This window comes from Lonchura striata, chromosome 22 (assembly GCF_050655825.1).
Source record: "Lonchura striata isolate lonStrDom1 chromosome 22, ASM5065582v1, whole genome shotgun sequence".
NCBI lineage: Eukaryota > Metazoa > Chordata > Aves > Passeriformes > Estrildidae > Lonchura > Lonchura striata.
The window spans coordinates 2,576,020-2,593,217 of NC_140724.1; the positions used below are offsets into that span (position 1 = coordinate 2,576,020).

At 47.2% G+C, this 17,198-nt stretch overlaps 1 protein-coding gene and 1 long non-coding RNA gene across 3 annotated transcripts in view; one reads left to right on the forward strand and one right to left on the reverse strand.

The window, feature by feature from the left end:
* LOC146765586 (uncharacterized) overlaps positions 1-5,310 on the reverse strand; it is a 90,119-nt gene extending 84,809 nt beyond the window's left edge. For both annotated transcript variants that reach the window (XR_014949844.1, XM_085559152.1), the window contains exon 1: positions 1,991-5,310. The gene's annotated coding sequence lies outside the window, so the exon portion shown is untranslated. The remainder of the gene's footprint in view (positions 1-1,990) is intronic.
* Positions 3,931-16,644, forward strand: LOC146765587 (uncharacterized). The gene is made up of 3 exons (XR_014949845.1): positions 3,931-4,294; positions 5,076-5,161; positions 5,298-16,644. It is a non-coding gene; the product is annotated as an uncharacterized LOC146765587 (long non-coding RNA).
* Positions 16,645-17,198: the final 554 nt, after the last annotated feature.

The window sequence follows — 17,198 nt, forward strand, 5'->3', positions numbered from 1 at the left end:
CCAAACTGCCAACCCCAAATGGCAAACCCCAAACTGCCAATGACAAATGACCAACCCCAACTGGGAAACCCCAAAATGCCAGCCCCAAACTCTCAATGCCAAATGGAAAACCCCAAATGGAAGACCCCAGATTCACAATCCCAAACTCCCAACCCCAAACTCCCAACCCCAAATGGCAAACCCCAAACTGCCAATTCCAAATGGCAAACCCCAAATGGCAAACCCCAAACTGCCAACCCCAAATGGCAAACCCCAAACTGCCAATGCCAAATGACAAACCCCAAACTGCCAACCCCAAATGGCAAACCCCAAACTCCCAACCCCAAATGGCAAACCCCAAACTCCCAACCCCAAATGACAAACCCCAAACTGGCCACCCCAAATGGCAAACCGCAAACTGGCCACCCCAAATGGCAAACCCCAAACTGCCAATGCCAAATGGCAAACCCCAAACTGGCCACCCCAAATGGCAAACCCCAAACTGCCAGCCCCAAATGACCAACCCCAAACTGCCAATGCCAAATGACCAACCCCAAACTGCCAATGCCAAATGGCAAACCCCAAACTGGCCACCCCAAATGGCAAACCCCAAACTGCCAGCCCCAAATGACCAACCCCAAACTGCCAATGCCAAATGACCAACCCCAAACTGCCAATGCCAAATGGCAAACCCCAAACTGGCCACCCCAAATGGCAAACCCCAAACTGCCAGCCCCAAATGACAAACCCCAAACTGCCAATGCCAAATGACCAACCCCAAACTGCCAATGCCAAATGGCAAACCACAAACTGCCAGCCCCAAACTGGCCATGAGGAGCTGCTGCCATCAGCTGCACAAACACCTCCTCTCAGACAATTCCCCACATTCCCAAAACTCTTCAGCACCAAAAGTTCCTTTCCTACCCCAAATTTCCTCAACAATGATAAAAACATCTCCAGACAAAGCTCAGGGAGGCAGCAAGAACAGAAGGAATGTGAGCAGTTCAGTTGTAAGTTAGAAATGAAAACAGATTTGATCCGACTTGAAACTTCTGGAAAAGTCCAAAATGTGCATTTCCTTGTTTGTTCAGCCTGGGTTTTGTTGTTTGTTGGGGTTTTTTAAGTACAGAACTGCAGGGGATGCAATCAGAGCCTGCATCGCTCGCATCTGGCTCATTTCTTACCCCACCCAGCCTTGCCAGATGAAAATGTTCCTTCACCTCCGAGAGCAATGAGAAATTGAAGTGGCAGCAAAAGAAAGTGGAGCTGGGAAGTGCAAAGGAGTCCAGCAGGGAGGGAAAAAAAAGAAAGAAAAAATAAAAAAAAAAAACAAGACAAGAATGCGGTGATCACACGACCTGTTTTCATTCACTGCTTTCCAATTAAAGTGATTTTTCTTAGAAGAAAACCTTATCTCTGGAACACATTCATTTCTTCTCAGCCTTCTGTGAAGGCAAATTGAAAACTCACGGGGTAAAATTTGACTTCATGGTAAAATTACAACCAATTTTTCCCTCACAACAATAACAACACAGCCACTTGCCAGCTTTCAAATCAATTTTCCCTTCTCTTTTACTGAGATAAGTGGCAAAGTTTCCACAATTTGAGATGTTTTTTCCCCCCATAAAGATTTCTACTTAACCCTGACCATGATCACACAATTCCTGCTCCTCCTCCATGAAATCACTGCTAATTATCAGTGCAGGGATGAACTCGGTGCTGCCTAAAAGCTCATTTAGCACAAAACCCTGCCAGGTGAATTTCTCCTCGCTGGGAGCCAGTCCAGCCTCACCATCACCATTTCACAGCACAACGAAATGAGTTAAAACCCCCAAAAAACTGCATTTCCAGGGCTCTTTTTCCTTCTCCCAGCCAGGCACCTCCCCTTCCCGCTGCTCTCAGGCTGTTCCCAGGAAAAGACTGTTTTCCCTGGAATTATTGTGAATTATTCTGCCAGAGCAGGCAGAACCAGCAGCGATTTTCAGATCAATTTACAGGACATCCCACTTACTTCATGTCGCTGTTCCACTCCGCTGCATTCATTACTTAAAACGTGTCCTTAAAATTGAGTTTTCATCTCCTGCTCCCCGTGGTTCTGGAGTGCAAAATCTCCTCCTCAGCCCTGGAGCTGCTCATTTCCACCCCATTCCTCACTCCCACAAAGAACTTTTCCAAGCTGAAGGGTCTAAAGCCATTCTTCTTTGCAGAGGTGATTTATAAATTGGTTTTCTTTTTTTTTTAGGTGTTAACAGGACCTTTAAACCCAGAGCATTTCTGGATTTCCCAGCCGTGATTGCAGCCACATGGGGAAGTTGGATGAGTTAAATCCATTTTCTTTTAAATTCTGGTCTATTTTCTCAGATTTTAGCCCAGCTTTTCCAGCCCTTCCACAGCATTTGTGCTGCTCAGCCACTGGAGGGGTAAAATCCCAGCTGGTGACCTCTGAAAGAAGAGGAAATCTGGAAAAAACAAAGCTTTTTTCTACACGCACTTCCCAGCAATGTAAACATCTCTGAGGGAAAAGGAGTCACTCCCAGTTTCTCTGTAAGTGGGGGGAAATTAAAGCTTGATTTGCACACACTGAAGCAGAAATAAATCTGTGTTTTCCCAGGACAGGAGCTGTTAAAAATGGGAATAAACCCCTGAAGAGATGGAGAATTCTCCATCTCCCGATGCCTTTGGTGCAGATACTGGGAACTGACACCGTGCCAGCTGTGGGGGCTCGGGAGGAGCAGCAAATACAGGAAAAACCCAAAGTTCTACTGAGGAGAGCCGATGTTAAAGCATCCCCTACACCACGACCGAGGCTCCAAACTCAGTTTCTTTCAGACCATAGAACTGAGAGATAGCTAAAGAAGAGGGGAAAATGAGAATATGGTTGGGTTTGTGCTGCCCTGATTTTTAGAAGTGTTATGTTTTCTTTTTTAGTTCTTTTTAAAATTTTAAAGTTCTTGTAAAACTTCTTTAACTTTCTGATGATGTTCAGATATTTCTACTGGAGTTGTCACACACTGTCCATGTAAATATGATTGTTTTGCATTCTTCTTTGTGGGAGGAGAGAATTGATGGGCTGTTGGTTTGACCAGTGTGGTTGGAGAGGTGGCAACTCCATCCTCCAATCCACTTTTGGAATTCTATATATTGCGAGGTCAGAAATAAAATTGTCTCTTTTTCTCTTTTGAACTTACCAAACTTCTGTGTGCTCATTTTGTGTCCAATAGCGACAGGTTTGTGCTGCTGGTGAAACAGAGATTTTTGGAATTCACTTGAGTTAACAAAATGAATTAACCAATTATATTCTAGCTGGTAGAGTTATTTGTTGAATTTTAACCTTTTACTTAAGAAACCTCTGCCATGGTACAAAAGGACATAGGAAAATGCAAATTTCTGAAGCTTCTCACATAAAGAACGATACCAGAGGAGACCAAGGATGCAAAGAACCCAGATAAAGAAGCTTCCCTGTCCCCAAGCCTACCCAGACTGACAGACGCACACAGATAAACACTGAAGGACCAAAAACTCAGAGAGGAAAAGTTCAGAAGTTCAGCCATGAGGAAGACCAAAATCTTCAGCCTCAAAGACCACCAGAGACCCCCGTATGACCATCAGGACAAACCAGGCGTGCCCAGAAGGGCGTGGACCTGTTTAGCATGAGAGGCGAGGCCAGGCGGGGCCAGGGCTGGATACGCATGGCAGAGCTGTGTGATTTATTGCACATAAAACAAATTTGGGAATAAAAGTGTGGGTCAGACCGAGGCTGGGGCACAGGTTTGTGGAGAGCGATCTCACTTGTGCCGGGCGCTGACAATACACACCCACTTCACAGCTACCCCAGGTGTGGAGTTTAGTTATTTATTATATATAAATAACTAAATATTGTAGTTATTATTTAGCTATTTATTCCGTGTATGGCTTCACTGGTGCAGTTCATACAGGGGTTCAGTGATAAATAACAAGGAAAAAACCTTGCACAGCCCCAGAATTACAAAGATTTCAGCAAGTCTGAGAGACTTCAGAGCAACCTGAACGTGCCAAATCAACCCCAAAAACGCTCCTTGGAGCATCCCAGCCGCTGACCCCACAGCTCGTTGATCTCCTGGAAGTTCTTTACGGGGCACCAATGGGCCCCTGGTGTTTGCAGAGCTGAGCGGAGAATTCGTCTGCAAAGCTCCCAGAGCAAACATTGACCTGGCAGGGAGGGGCTGCAGGAGGATTTATTTATCCATCCCCGAGCCTCCTCCTGCTGAGCTCCCAAGGATGAAGAAACATTTCCAGGGAGGCAGCGTGTGCAAAAGGCAGCAGCTGGAAAATTCAGGTTTGTCTCTAATTGCCTGTCAGACTGGGAGAACTTCCTGCTGACCCTGGGGCTGCTGCTCCACCTGGAGACATCTGGGGGGGGTTTTTTTGGAATTTTTGGAAGCTGTGCCCTCCATGGGGAGCCGGAGCCATCTGGGGGTTTTTATTTCTGGGAATTTTTGGAAGCTGTGCCCTCCACAGGGAGCCCGTGTCCAGCTGGATGCAGCTCTGGGCAGCCCAGCCCAGCTCAGATTTCTGATCAAAATCCCCCAGGGCGATTTCAGCTTGGAGCTTGGATGTAACTCCACCTTCACACCCCCCTCCAGCACTTGGTGGTGTCAGAAAATATCCATGGCAAGGCTGCATTTACTAAAAAAAGATGAACGTACCAAGATCCTTCATTTTTTCAAACTTTTTCAACTTTTTATCAGCTTTTTTCAACCTTTTCCCTACCAAATTCCTTTTTTGCAACCTTTCAAAGGGTTTAGGATGGGTGCACTCAGCCTGTGTCACACTGGGAGCAATCTGCGTGTGAAGCATGCACACCTGCACGCTTTATTTAATTAATAAATAATTAAACCTTCACGTTTAATTTAATTATTTTATTTAATTAATAGGTATTTAAATAAAAATAATAATTCTAAAATTAAATATTTAATTAAATATTTTTTATAAATAACTAAATATTTGATTAGGAATTAACCTGCACGTTTATTTAATCGTTTTCAATCAAATGGCTCCTTAATTTCTTTGTTTTATTTTTGTTCTTTATTTATTTCCGTGCTGTATTTCCCTTTCAGGCGCAGCACGTGGCTCTCAAAGCCCCAGCAACATTCCGCTTGCTGTCAGGATGATTAACAAGAGGAATTTGAAAAGAAAACAGGAGGTAGTTAAGACCTGCTCTTGGAATATGATTTACGGAGGTGTTTTATGACAGAGCCACGCGTTTGAGGCACGCGCTCAGAAACCGAGAGGAGGGCGGAGCAGGTTGGGGTTTGCTTCAAGATTCTTTTGTTTTGCAGAGTTGGTTAAAAGTCAGCGAGAAATGAGGAGAATTGGATCTCTTCAAGATGAGGGACACCAGGGGAGGCCCAAATCCCAGATATTCCACATCAGCCCATTCCTGGTGGAGCAGCAAATCATGGAGGGGCAACACAGAAATAATTCTCAGCATTCAGGGGTGATACTGCAAATAAATCACAGCATTCAGGGGTGATGCTGCAAATAATTCACAGCATTGAGTATGACTGAAAGACAGCAAATAATTCACAGCGTGGAAGGGTAAAACAGAGATAATTCTCGGTATTCAGGGGTAAAACAGAAATAATTCACGGTATTGAGGGGTAAAACAGAGATAATTCACAGGGGACCCCACAAAGCAGCAGCTGCAGAACCCAGCCAGCCTCCAGCTCCAGACCATCCAAAAAGCACCTGTGGCACCCTGCCTTGCCTCCTCTGCTGCGAAATGTGCTTTTATCCACGCGGCCTTGGCTTCCAGAGCCAGATTCCCGCAGGGATGCTGAGGGCGCTGGGGCAGCCAAGCTGCCAGGTGTGCACGGGAGAAGGATGGACAAGGAACAAGGGTCTGAGCCTTCGCCTGGCTGCGATGGCCCTGCCCGCTCCCAGGAGGAGCAGCAGCCCAAACCAGGACAAAAGCAGGGCTGAGGGGTGGGCAGAACAAAGCAGAGCAATCTCTCTTTGGTCAGTAAACAAACCTGCAGAGAATGGGCTTGCTGTCTGTTGACAACGTTCTGGCAGTTCATTAATCCCAGCAAAATCTCTCCAAAGCCACTGATGCATGGATTCCATTTTCAAATTTCTCATTAGTTCCTCTTTATGGATTAAATGCTGATGTTCACGAGTGAATGCACACAGCTTCAGCTGATGGATGTAATTGGGTTGTAATGGATTTTAGCTGCTGTTCCTCCTGATCTGGCCAATTTGAAATGCAGTATCAATGTATTCTGCCCATCTCTCTGTAGGGAATGAGAAATTGAAACCTACAAGATGAGATTTATCAACTTCCATAAAGTTCTCTCCAACCATCATAAAACTGTTAAACTCCTCATTATCATTCCAGCACAGCGATTTCCCCAACTCTGCTCGGGCAGTCAAAATATTAAAGTGCATTAGAAATAAGTAGAGTTGATCCCTCAATATTCTGCATGTCCTCAACATTGATTTAGGTGCTGTAAATATCCCCAACCCTGGGTGACACGAGCACAGCAAAAAAAAAAGCTCAACAGCAGGAGCACAAAGGGCTGTGACAGGATTTAAAGGTTGCAGAACTTCCCTCCAATTTTTAATACTCTGAGTCTCAATAGATAAATGGGTGAGTGATTTGCTCTCTCTGTGGGGCCAGGGTGTAAAATGCAGCTTTGAACATTTTCCCCCTGCGGCTTTTCTGGGCTGAAGGCAGCCCTGGGCCAGCAGGGGATGGGGAATGCTGAGGGAATTCCCAAGGGAATGCAGAACACGCTCTGGGAATGGCAGGATTTTTACAAACCCAAGGAAATGTGGGAGCCCAGCACATCCCCCTGGCTGCCCCGGCTGGCTCCAACCCTGGCAGGGCTCGCAGACCTTGGCACCAAGTCACAAACACCTGTGGGCTCCATTTTAGCCCGTGGGAAAAGCTGCCAACTCTGTGTGAGGAATTACAAACCACAAGGGTTTGAGCAGTGTGGTAGGTGAGTTAACACAGGGTGGAAAAGTAGAATTTTGGGGTTTGTAGGATGGGGTTCAAATGGAGGATTTGGGCGTGTCCTGACCTTCTTCTCCTTCTCCTTGCCCTCCATGCCTTGCTGTGCTGGTGACACTTTTCTGTTGGTTGAAGGACAGACACACTGCCCAACAGCAATGACAGATATTGGCACGTTATTGTAAACGTGGCACAGGCAGTTTTTGGTATAAAATGCAAACACCGCCCTGGGGGCAGACAGAATGCCATGGCCGAGCTGCTGGCCAGAGCTCAGCAGGGCAGAGAAAGAATGTTCTGGAGAAGGGAAAATAAACAGCCTTGGGAAGCCGACCCTGCGCACTCCGACTCCTCCTTTGGCTGCGGGGCTGGAAATGAGGACTTTTACACTCCTGGGGTCACCCAAACACCCCGACCCCGAGAAGGGAATTCCTGTTTGGAGTTGGGGCTGTGAGGAAGCCACAGGGGCACCCAAAGCTGCTGAGAGAATTTGGGAAATGATGCCATGGGTTCTCCTCCCTGAGAAACCCCGTGGGGCTGAAGAACACCTTATTGTGATTTCTCTGTAGCTGTGGGGGCGAAATTCCTTAAGCCAGGTTCTGATTCCACCTGGAGACTAGCTCAGCTGGGAGAACCCCCAGGGAAGTCCACAGCCCCGCCGTGGGGCTGAAAATCCCATTCCTGCACGAAGCCCTGAGCTCTGCACTCCCAGCAGCATTTGCTGGTCCTTAAAACCAACATTAGAGCAAAACCTGGGGGCAGGAGCAAGCACAGACCCGAACCCAACCAAAGTGACCCCTTCTTAGTGACTTTTTAGTGGTTCCAGGTGCTCACACGAGGCAGCCCAGCCCTTCCCAGCTCTTCCCCATCCCTGCTGGCACCACCAGATCCTCCCTGCATGTTCCCCCTTCCACATTCCGGGCCAAACCCGGTGCAGGCTGCCAGTGAAAACCGAATTATTGCCTGCAGTGGTGCTGGCTTTGACCTGCTCTGTCCATCAGCAGCCACAGAATCCCAGACTAATTAGAACGGCCCCGGAAAACAGATGAGAAATTTCTCAGCTTTACTGCTGTTGTTATTAGAGTGCTCATTTCCATCCTGTGAGGTGTTTAAAGACTGGAATAGCAGCGAAATGGGACGTTTTGGAATAAACACTGCTCACCCTGCCAGCCGCACTCATCTGCCCCCTCCTAAAGCTCTTAAAACCAACTTCCAGCTGATTAAAATGTTAATGAGACTCTCTGCAACCCCCTCAGAAGCGTGGTCTAACCCAAAGCTCAGCACTAAAGCAGAGCTTTACCTGCCTGATCCATGGGAACAGCCTGAAGGGAAATATTCTCCCAAAATCTGGCTTTGCTCAACAGATTTTGGTAAAATAAACTACTCAAAACCAACTAATAATGGAACAGTCAGAAGCTACATCAGAAATGAGCTCTGAGCCCCTCAGCCAGTATTCCCAGTAATTCCCATAACCATAAAAAATTCCGTTACTGGGCTGGTTAAGCCTTGAAGGGAACTCCTCAGTGTGTTTCAGCATCTCCCTCCCTTTCCTGGCTGCTTCTCATTTATTGTTGCTGATTCTCCTCCAAAAGCTCCTGCAAACCTTTAATGAAATGATCTCAGCCCTTCCATGGGTGATCCATAAATCCTCATTTGTTTCCTTGACGAGCCTTCGATCTGGGTTTGCTAATTGCAGAAATTATCAAAATTAGCAGAGCTACACGGAGTGGCTAAGGCAGGGTTTGGCTAAGCCTGGCTCAGTTTGAGCCACGGCACCGTTTGTGTGGTGGGTGGAAATTCCCTCAGAGGTCACCAGTGCCTGGAAATCAGCACAGGAATGTTCCTGGCTCTCGGGTCTGGGCTTTTGGGTGACCCCAGGAGTGTAAAAGTCCTCATTTCCAGCCCCGCAGCCAAAGGAGGAGTCGGAGTGCGCAGGGTCGGCTTCCCAAGGCTGTTCATTTTCCCTTCTCCAGAACATTCTTTCTCTGCCCTGCTGAGCTCTGGCCAGCAGCTCGGCCATGGCATTCTGTCTGCCCCCAGGGGGTGTTTGCATTTTATACCAAAAACTGCCTGTGCCACGTTTACAATAACGTGCCAATATCTGTCATTTCTGTTGGGCAGTGTGTCTGTCCTTAAACCAACAGAAAAGTGTCACCAGCACAGCAAGGCAGGGAGAGCAAGGAGAAGGAGAAGAAGGTCAGGACACGCCCAAATCCTCCATTTGAACCCCATTCTACAAACCCCAAAATTCTACTTTTCCACCCTGTGTTAACTCACCTACCACACTGCTCAAACCCTTGTGGTTTGTAATTCCTCACACAGAGTTGGCAGCTTTTTCCACGGGCTAAAATGGAGCCCACAGGTGTTTGTGACTTGGTGCCAAGGTCTGCGAGCCCTGCCAGGGTTGGAGCCAGCCGGGGCAGCCAGGGGGATGTGCTGGGCTCCCACACCTGGCATGGGGACACAAGGGAGAAATTGGGACTCACGAGGGCTCCCCCAGCCTGGGGACATCGAGATGCTTTGTCTGCAGCACTTTTTAACCAGGATCTCCAACCCCTTTGTGTCCCTGTCTGACACACACAAATCTTAATTTTCCTGCCTCAGATTTGCCAAAACACTTCCATCAAATTGTTTTTGTGAGTGGAGAGAGCTCAGAAACCCTGTCACACTGTGACGCGAAATAACTCACACAAGCAGGCCAGATGCAAAAGGAAAGAAAAAGAAACCAAAAAAGCTGACTTTATTTTCTGACTCCACTATATATACAATAGCAAAAGTGACAGTGGGTTGGAGGATGGAGTTGCCACCTCTCCAACCACACTGGTCAAACCAACAGCCCATCAATTCTCTCCTCCCACAAAGACAAATGCAAAACAATCATTATTTACAGGAACAGTGCCTGAGAACTCCAGTAGAAATATGTAAATATCAGAATGCTGAAGAAACTTTTAGAAGAACTTCAAAACTCTCGAAAGAACGGAGCAACAAAACCCCAAATCCAAATCCCAGAAACTCCAAATCCCAGAACCCCCAAATCCAAATCCCGGAAACTCCAAATCCCAGAAACTCAAATCCCAGAAACCCCAAATTCAAATCTCAGACACCCCAAATCCAAATCCCAGAAACTCCAAATCCCAGAAACCCCAAATCCAAATCCCGGAAACCCCAAATCCAAATCCCAGAAACTCCAAATCCCAGAAACCCCAAATTCCAGAAACCCCAAATCCAAATCCCAGAAACCCCAAATCCGATGGATTCCGTGCTTGTTCTTCCCCTCAGTTCAGGAACATTTTGGAGCAGGAGCAGCACAATCCCTGGCACTGTTTTTAATTCCTCACAAGGCACAGCCCAAACGAGGTCTGGGGGCACTTTGGCGGAGAGGAATGAGAAAAGGAATTTCAGGCCAAGTTCAGAGGAGGAAACGGCTCCCACTGAAGTGTTCAACTGCTGGCACCTTGAAAGAGCAGAGAGCAAGGGACTGAGAAGAGGGGAAGGAGGAGAGGGGTGAGAGGTGGCAACTCCTGCGCTGACAGAGCAGAGCTGAGCTCAGAATTAGCAGGATTAACTGTAAAAAGAGAAGCTTCCTCCCTTTTCCCTTCCTCTTTTTTCTTTTTAATTAAATTATCTCGCAGCCTGCCATTGCTCCACGCACCGTGTGTTCATCAGCAGCGTGCTTCCACTGCTCATATCTTGATTTATCAGCCCTTCCCCTCATTTCCATTTTCGGGATTAATGCACAGAGTCCAGCAGAGCCTGGGAGAGGAGGCAGCATCAACAGCCCCACATGGAACACGCACAAATATCTGTGTTCAGCTCCTGTGCCTGCTCCCAGGCACATTTCCAGGTGTCTGAAGGCTCCTCTGGGCAGTGGTTTAGTGCTGGGAGTAACCCAGCGCTGTGGCTGTTTCTCCAGAGCTGCAAATGCACAGCCCAGCAGTTAATTTTTAAAATTTTAAAATTCCCATCAGGTCCTCGACACAGGTGCAGAAATAACTCCTCATTCCAAGGAGAGAGCTCCCAGAGCAGAACTGATGCTCCCCCAAACTCCACGTGAGTTTAAATGTCAGGGGCAGGGTTTGATCAGCCTGGGGGAGGAGGGGATTTTCCCTTTCTCAGGTTCGAGGTGAAGCACACCTGGGCTGGCGTGACCACACCAGAACCTCCCACCACCAGAGCATTTCCAGCCCTCCAGAGGGAAATTCGGGCACTCCAACATCTCTCCCCACTTCAGAGATGTTTGATGTCTCTGTTTAGGTACAGGTTTGGCTGCAAACTCGGTTTTGCTGCAGCAGAAATCTCCCCTTGGCAGGCCCAGCCCCAGCTGGACTCTGCTCTCCAAACCCCGTGAGAGGAATTGTCACTACTCCACACAAAACCCCGGTAAGTTCAAAAAAAGACCCCGTTTTATTCCAACATCTGGTATTTATAGAATTCCAATGGTGACCGTGGATTGGAGGATGGAATTACCACCTCTCCAACCACACTGGTCCAAAGATCAATCAATCAATTAATCAATCAATCAATCAATCATTTCTCTCCACCCACAGAGAAATATGTAAACTATTCTATTTATACATGAAATTGTGTGGGAACTCTGACTCTCAAATATGTAAACATGATCAGAAGGCTGAAGAAGTTTCATGAGAACTTTAAAACTTTCAGAAGAACTATAAAAGAAAACTTAACACTTTAAAAAATCAGGGCGACAAGGAATGAGGGAGATTTGTCTTTACAAACAAGCTGTGGGTCTGCTGAGAAACAGAGCTGGGTGCTGAGAGATGAAGGGAACACTGGGAGGAACCGTAAATTCCAGAGGAATTCCACTGAGCAACACAAGGAAAAGACAAAGACATTGGAAGGGGCTCTGGATTAGGGGATTTGGGAGCTCTGTACCCCTCAAGTACCTCAGCCAGTGGGGAATGAGAGAGAGAAATTGGGACAAAAAGGAGGCTGAAACCCCTAAAAATCTGACAGACCCCATGGGAAATGCCCCACGGCCTCTCCCTTGATTCCCGTGAAGTCCCAGGACTCCTCTGTCTCCTTTTTGGGCTCAAACCTCTGGGGTTTGGGGATGAATTTTCCTCATCCCCTCTGGCTGTGCTGCTGGGGTTATTTTGTAGTGTTCCTGCTGCTGATCCCACAAATCTCATCCCACTCGACCCTCTCTGCCCCACAGCTCCATTTCCTGCTGAAGGAGCCCCTCATTCCACACCCAAACCCAGAATTTCAGTTCCTTTTCCTGCTGAACCCAGCTAGGAGCCCCTTGTTCCTCACCCAAAACCAGATTTTCAGTTCCTTTTCCTGCTGAACCCAGCTAGGAGCCCCTCATTCTATGCCCAAAACCAGAATTTCAGTTCTTTTTCCTACAGAACCTGGGAAGGAGCCCCTTTTGTTTGCCCAAAACCAACACTTCAGTGCCTTTTCCTGCTGATCCTGGGAAGGACCCCCTCATTCCTCACCCAAAACCCAAATTTCAGTGCTGAGGGGATAAATCCTCCCCAGATCTGCTGGTGCAGCCCAAACCCCGCTGGAAATGTCCCCAAGGTCACCTCACCCATGGGGGCTGAGACCCTCCAGCTCCAGGCCAGGACAGAGGGGAAGGGAAAAGAAAAAGGAGAAAAGCACAGGAATTGGGATGGCTGGTAATTTGTTTTGTTCTCACATCCATTCCCCAGGAATGAAAATACGGCAGGATCAGGAGTGCCAAACGCTGAAAAGTTGTGAAAGACGGGCTAATTATAGGCAGCGTTTAACAGATGGGAAAGATGAGCCCAAGACAGGCCACCAGGAGAAACAGGGCTCTGTGACAAGCAGGGGAAACTTGGACCGGTGCTTTTTGTCAATCTTCCTCCTCGTTTGCTTTTACAGGCACCATTAATTCATGTTTTCGGGTTTTTTCCTACAAGCAGGAGTGATTTATTCCGCTAAAAACAGCGGAAGGACGGCGAGCAAGAGAAGTCTGAAGTATCTCAAATCCCTGGGCAGGGAGCTTCAAGCCTGAAGGAAATTCACCTTCCAAAGCACTGACAAGGAGTGAAAAAACCAGCTGGAGCTTTTCTCAAACGAGTCATTTCCCAACAAGTGTCTGAGGTTGTTTTCTGTACAAAACTCCCGTCCAAAATTCCCAACCTCTGCTCAGCTTTGCTTGTTATTTTGGACAACTCTCAAAGGACACCTCTCCAGCATCTGGGCTACAATAATTGCTCTGAGAACAGGCCTCAAACCCTCTTTTTCCAAATAAATACCTCGGCATGAGCACCCAGGGTGCCTCCTTTATCCAAAAACATCCTTAATCCAGCTGCCACGAGCTGAGAAACCCCTTCCCCTCCCCTCCAATCTCAGGCTTTTCCAACCCAATCTGAATTTCAGGCTTTTAAAACCCCGTTTGAGCTGCCAGCCCCGGAGATGGAGCAGGAGCAGACACCCAGCCCATCACCCAGCGCTCCCTCGAGGCCCAAAAATAAAGAAACTGCAGAATTTAAGGCTAATTGCTTCCAAAATCCAGCCCCTGCTCCCTCTGGGGAGGAATTCACTCCAGTAAGTGCTGCTGGTTAGGATGATGGAAAAGAGTCCCCAGGCGCTTTTGTCACCCGGCTGTGGCTGTTCCATAAAAATTCACCTCGCTGGCAGCCTCTTGTCCTCTCAGGCTTCACCATGACCCATTTTTGGCTTTTTTCACACCAAATCCCCTCACAACCCCTTCCCTCCTCCACTCGACGCGCTCCCAGCTCCAGAGCGGACGCAGGGCTGAAAAATCAACGCTATTTTGAGGGGGAAAAAAGGGTTTAAAACCCCCTGTTTATTTGTCAGTGATGAGGCTCCCGGCTGCAGAGCCCGTCAGCAGCAATGCCCCGTGAAACATCGCTGACGTTTTCCTGTCAAAGCTGCACGCTGTGTGGGATCCACGGTAATTAAAGCTCTGCTTGCAGCCCAAACCCGCAGCTCGTGGCACAGAATTCCAGACAAGGCCAAGTCCAGCAAACCTGGGCCCTTTTCAGCTAAAAATCAGCCCCATCAACAACAACAACAACAAAAAAATAATAAAAAAATTTAAAAGAATAAAAATCGATGTTTCCTCAGAGCAGAGAACAGCTTGAAACCAGGCAGACGCATTGCAAGGAACAAAAAAAAAATAAATGTTTGACCCCCCCTGAAAATGTATTTACACAGATGTGGGTTTTTGCAGCCTCTCTCTCAGCACTGATTGATTCTCCAGCCTCCTGCCCCGCTGCTGTTAATTTGGCAGCCCGGCTCTCCTTGCCTGGGAAATTGTGTCTGACCACGTTGCTCGTGCTGGTTTCAGGCTGCTGAACCCCAAAATTCCCAGCTCAGCTCTCCCTGCGCTCTGGCTGGGGTTTAGTGCAGCCCACGAGGAGGGAGACGGGCGTTTTAAGCAGAAACCCGGTGTTTTAAGGCTTCTGTTTGCACACATTAATTGGGATTAGCCTCACATTTATCCTCCTCGTGGCTCAAAGCCCTTTGTCAAGGAACACTTGTCAAATTCTTCTGGAAAAACAGCTAAATTGGGAATTGAACTACTTGCAATTTCTACCCAAAAAAAAAAAAAAGAAAAAAAAAAAAGCTTACATTTGGAAGCTTTCTGAGGAAATAATAATATTTTCCCTCCTCTACCACTCTCCATTGTAGGGAATGAAACTTCTGAAGGGCAGAAGAAGCAGAAAGCCAAAGCTGACAGTGGTTGTACAGTAGTTTTCTCAGTATCCAAATTTTATCCAGATTAAAATGCAGGGAATCCGATCCACAGGGAATTTCTAATGAATTTAAACAACTCCAATGTGCTTTCATAATAAACTAGGGGAAAAAAAAATCATTCTGTATTTTCCTTCAGCCCTAAAACCACCGCAACGCTTTTCTTTTCCAGGCTCCAGCCAAGCAGGGAAGAGGAAATGTGGATTTTTGGGTTCTGCTTGTGTTGGAGCAGATGATGCTGAACCCCAGGGACATTTTGCACACCTGAGGGATGGAAAATGAGGGATTGGGAAATGAGGGATTGGGATGGGAAATGAGGGATTGGGATGGGAAATGAGGGATGGGAAATGAAGGATTGGGAAATGAGGTATTGGGATGGAAAATGAAATGAGGGATGGGAAATGAGGGATTGGGAAATGAGGGATTGGGATTAGAAATGAGAGATTGGGAAATGAGGGATTGGGATGGGAAATGACAGACTGGGAAATGAGGGATTGGGAAATGAGGGATTGGGATGGGAAATGACAGACTGGGAAATGAGGGATTGGGAAATGAGGGATTGGGATGGGAAATGAAGGACTGGAAAATGAGGGATTGGGAAATGAGGGATGGGAAATGAATGATGAGGAATCTGATCAGGACTGACCTGGCTCAGCTGGCGAGCACAGACACCTCCATGGGCTCTTTTTTCAGACTTTCTGATTTTTGTGATACCTGCCTGCCAGGCACAGCCCCTGAGCCGCCCCTCTCCCCTCTCGGGTCTGGGTGTTTGGGTGACCCCAGGAGTGTAAAAGTCCTCATTTCCAGCCCCGCAGCCAAAGGAGGAGTCTGGGTGTGCAGGGTCGGCTTCCCAAGGCTGTTTATTTTCCCTTCTCCAGAACATTCTTTCTCTGCCCTGCTGAGCTCTGGCCAGCAGCTCGGCCATGGCATTCTGTCTTCCCTCAGGGGGTGTTTGCATTTTATACCAAAAACTGCCTGTGCCACGTTTACAATAACGTGCCAATATCTGTCATTTCTGTTGGGCAGTGTGTCTGTCCTTAAACCAACAGAAAAGTGTCACCAGCACAGCAAGGCATGGAGGGCAAGGAGAAGGAGAAGAAGGTCAGGACACGCCCAAATCCTCCATTTGAACCCCATCCTACAAACCCCAAAATTCTACTTTTCCACCCTGTGTTAACTCAACTCCCACACTGCTCAAACCCTTGTGGTCTGTAATTCCTCACACAGAGTTGGCAGCTTTTTCCACGGGCTAAAATGGAGCCCACAGGTGTTTGTGACTTGGTGCCAAGGTCTGCGAGCCCTGCCAGGGTTGGAGCCAGCCGGGGCAGCCGGGGGGATGTGCTCGCTCCCAGCCCTCTCTGCTGCTCTCACATCGACTTTCAGTGGCCAAATGAGCTCCCACCCCGCCTGTGTCTACAGTTTGTTTGCGTCTCAATTCTGCATTTTATTACATTTCTATCCCCAGGCTCTGGCATAATCCTTATTATTTACTTTCCACTTTCCTCCTCAAACCCAGACTTATTTTTCCCTTCATAAGTTGCTTTCTTTTTTTTTTAATATATATTTATATTTTTTATAAATTAAATTTTTCAATTCATTCTCAACGCTTGAAAAAGATTGGCCCTGAATATAAAATAACTGGCTCTAAATTATGCACAAATCCACAAACATCTTAACTAGGATGCAAACAGCTTGGGGAGAGAAACCTCAGCCTGGGGTCACAATTCTGGAAGGACAAATTCGAATTATCCAAATCCAGAGTGGCTCCAGGCAGGATCTGCAGCTGGAAATCAGCTGGAGCCAACAGAGACCCCACAAAGGGAGACAAAAACCTCCCCTAAAATATCTCTGAAGGGTCAGAGATTAAAGCCATACTTAAATCTGCACCTTGAAAAGGGTTTGTATCTCTGAGCACCTGGGGGACAACAAAGGGTTAACAGTGAAATAGTTTTTTTTTAAAAAAAGAGAAATAATAAAGGGGAGAAATCATTAAAAAGGGGGGAATTAAATAATAAAAAGGGGGGATATTAAATGGGGGAAATATTAAATGGGGGAAATACTAAATAATAGGAAAAATAAAGAAAAGGGGGGAGAAATATTAAAAAAGGAGGGGAGATTTTTTTTTTTCAAAGGGAGAAATATTTGAAAAAGGAGAATTTTTTTTTATTTTAAAGGGGAGAGCAGAGGCAGGAGGAGCTGTGGGCCCATCTGATCACAGGGACAGCCATTCATCACCTCAATGAGGTGCTCCGGGGATGGATTACTCAGGAAAAGAGAATTTACCGGCAAAAGGGGGGGAAAGGCAGGAAAGGAGAGTGGAACATCCACGGGACCTGCAGGGCCACCCACAAAACCAGCTCCATTCCCCTGAGCTCTGCACCCCGAATTCACCGCGGGGATCCCCCTGACCACTCAGCAGCGTGGGACCTGCAGCTGAAGCACTTCACAACTTCGAGATTAAAATACATTCAGCGGTGTGATTTTTAATTCCTTATTTTTAATCCCTTATTTCCCTATT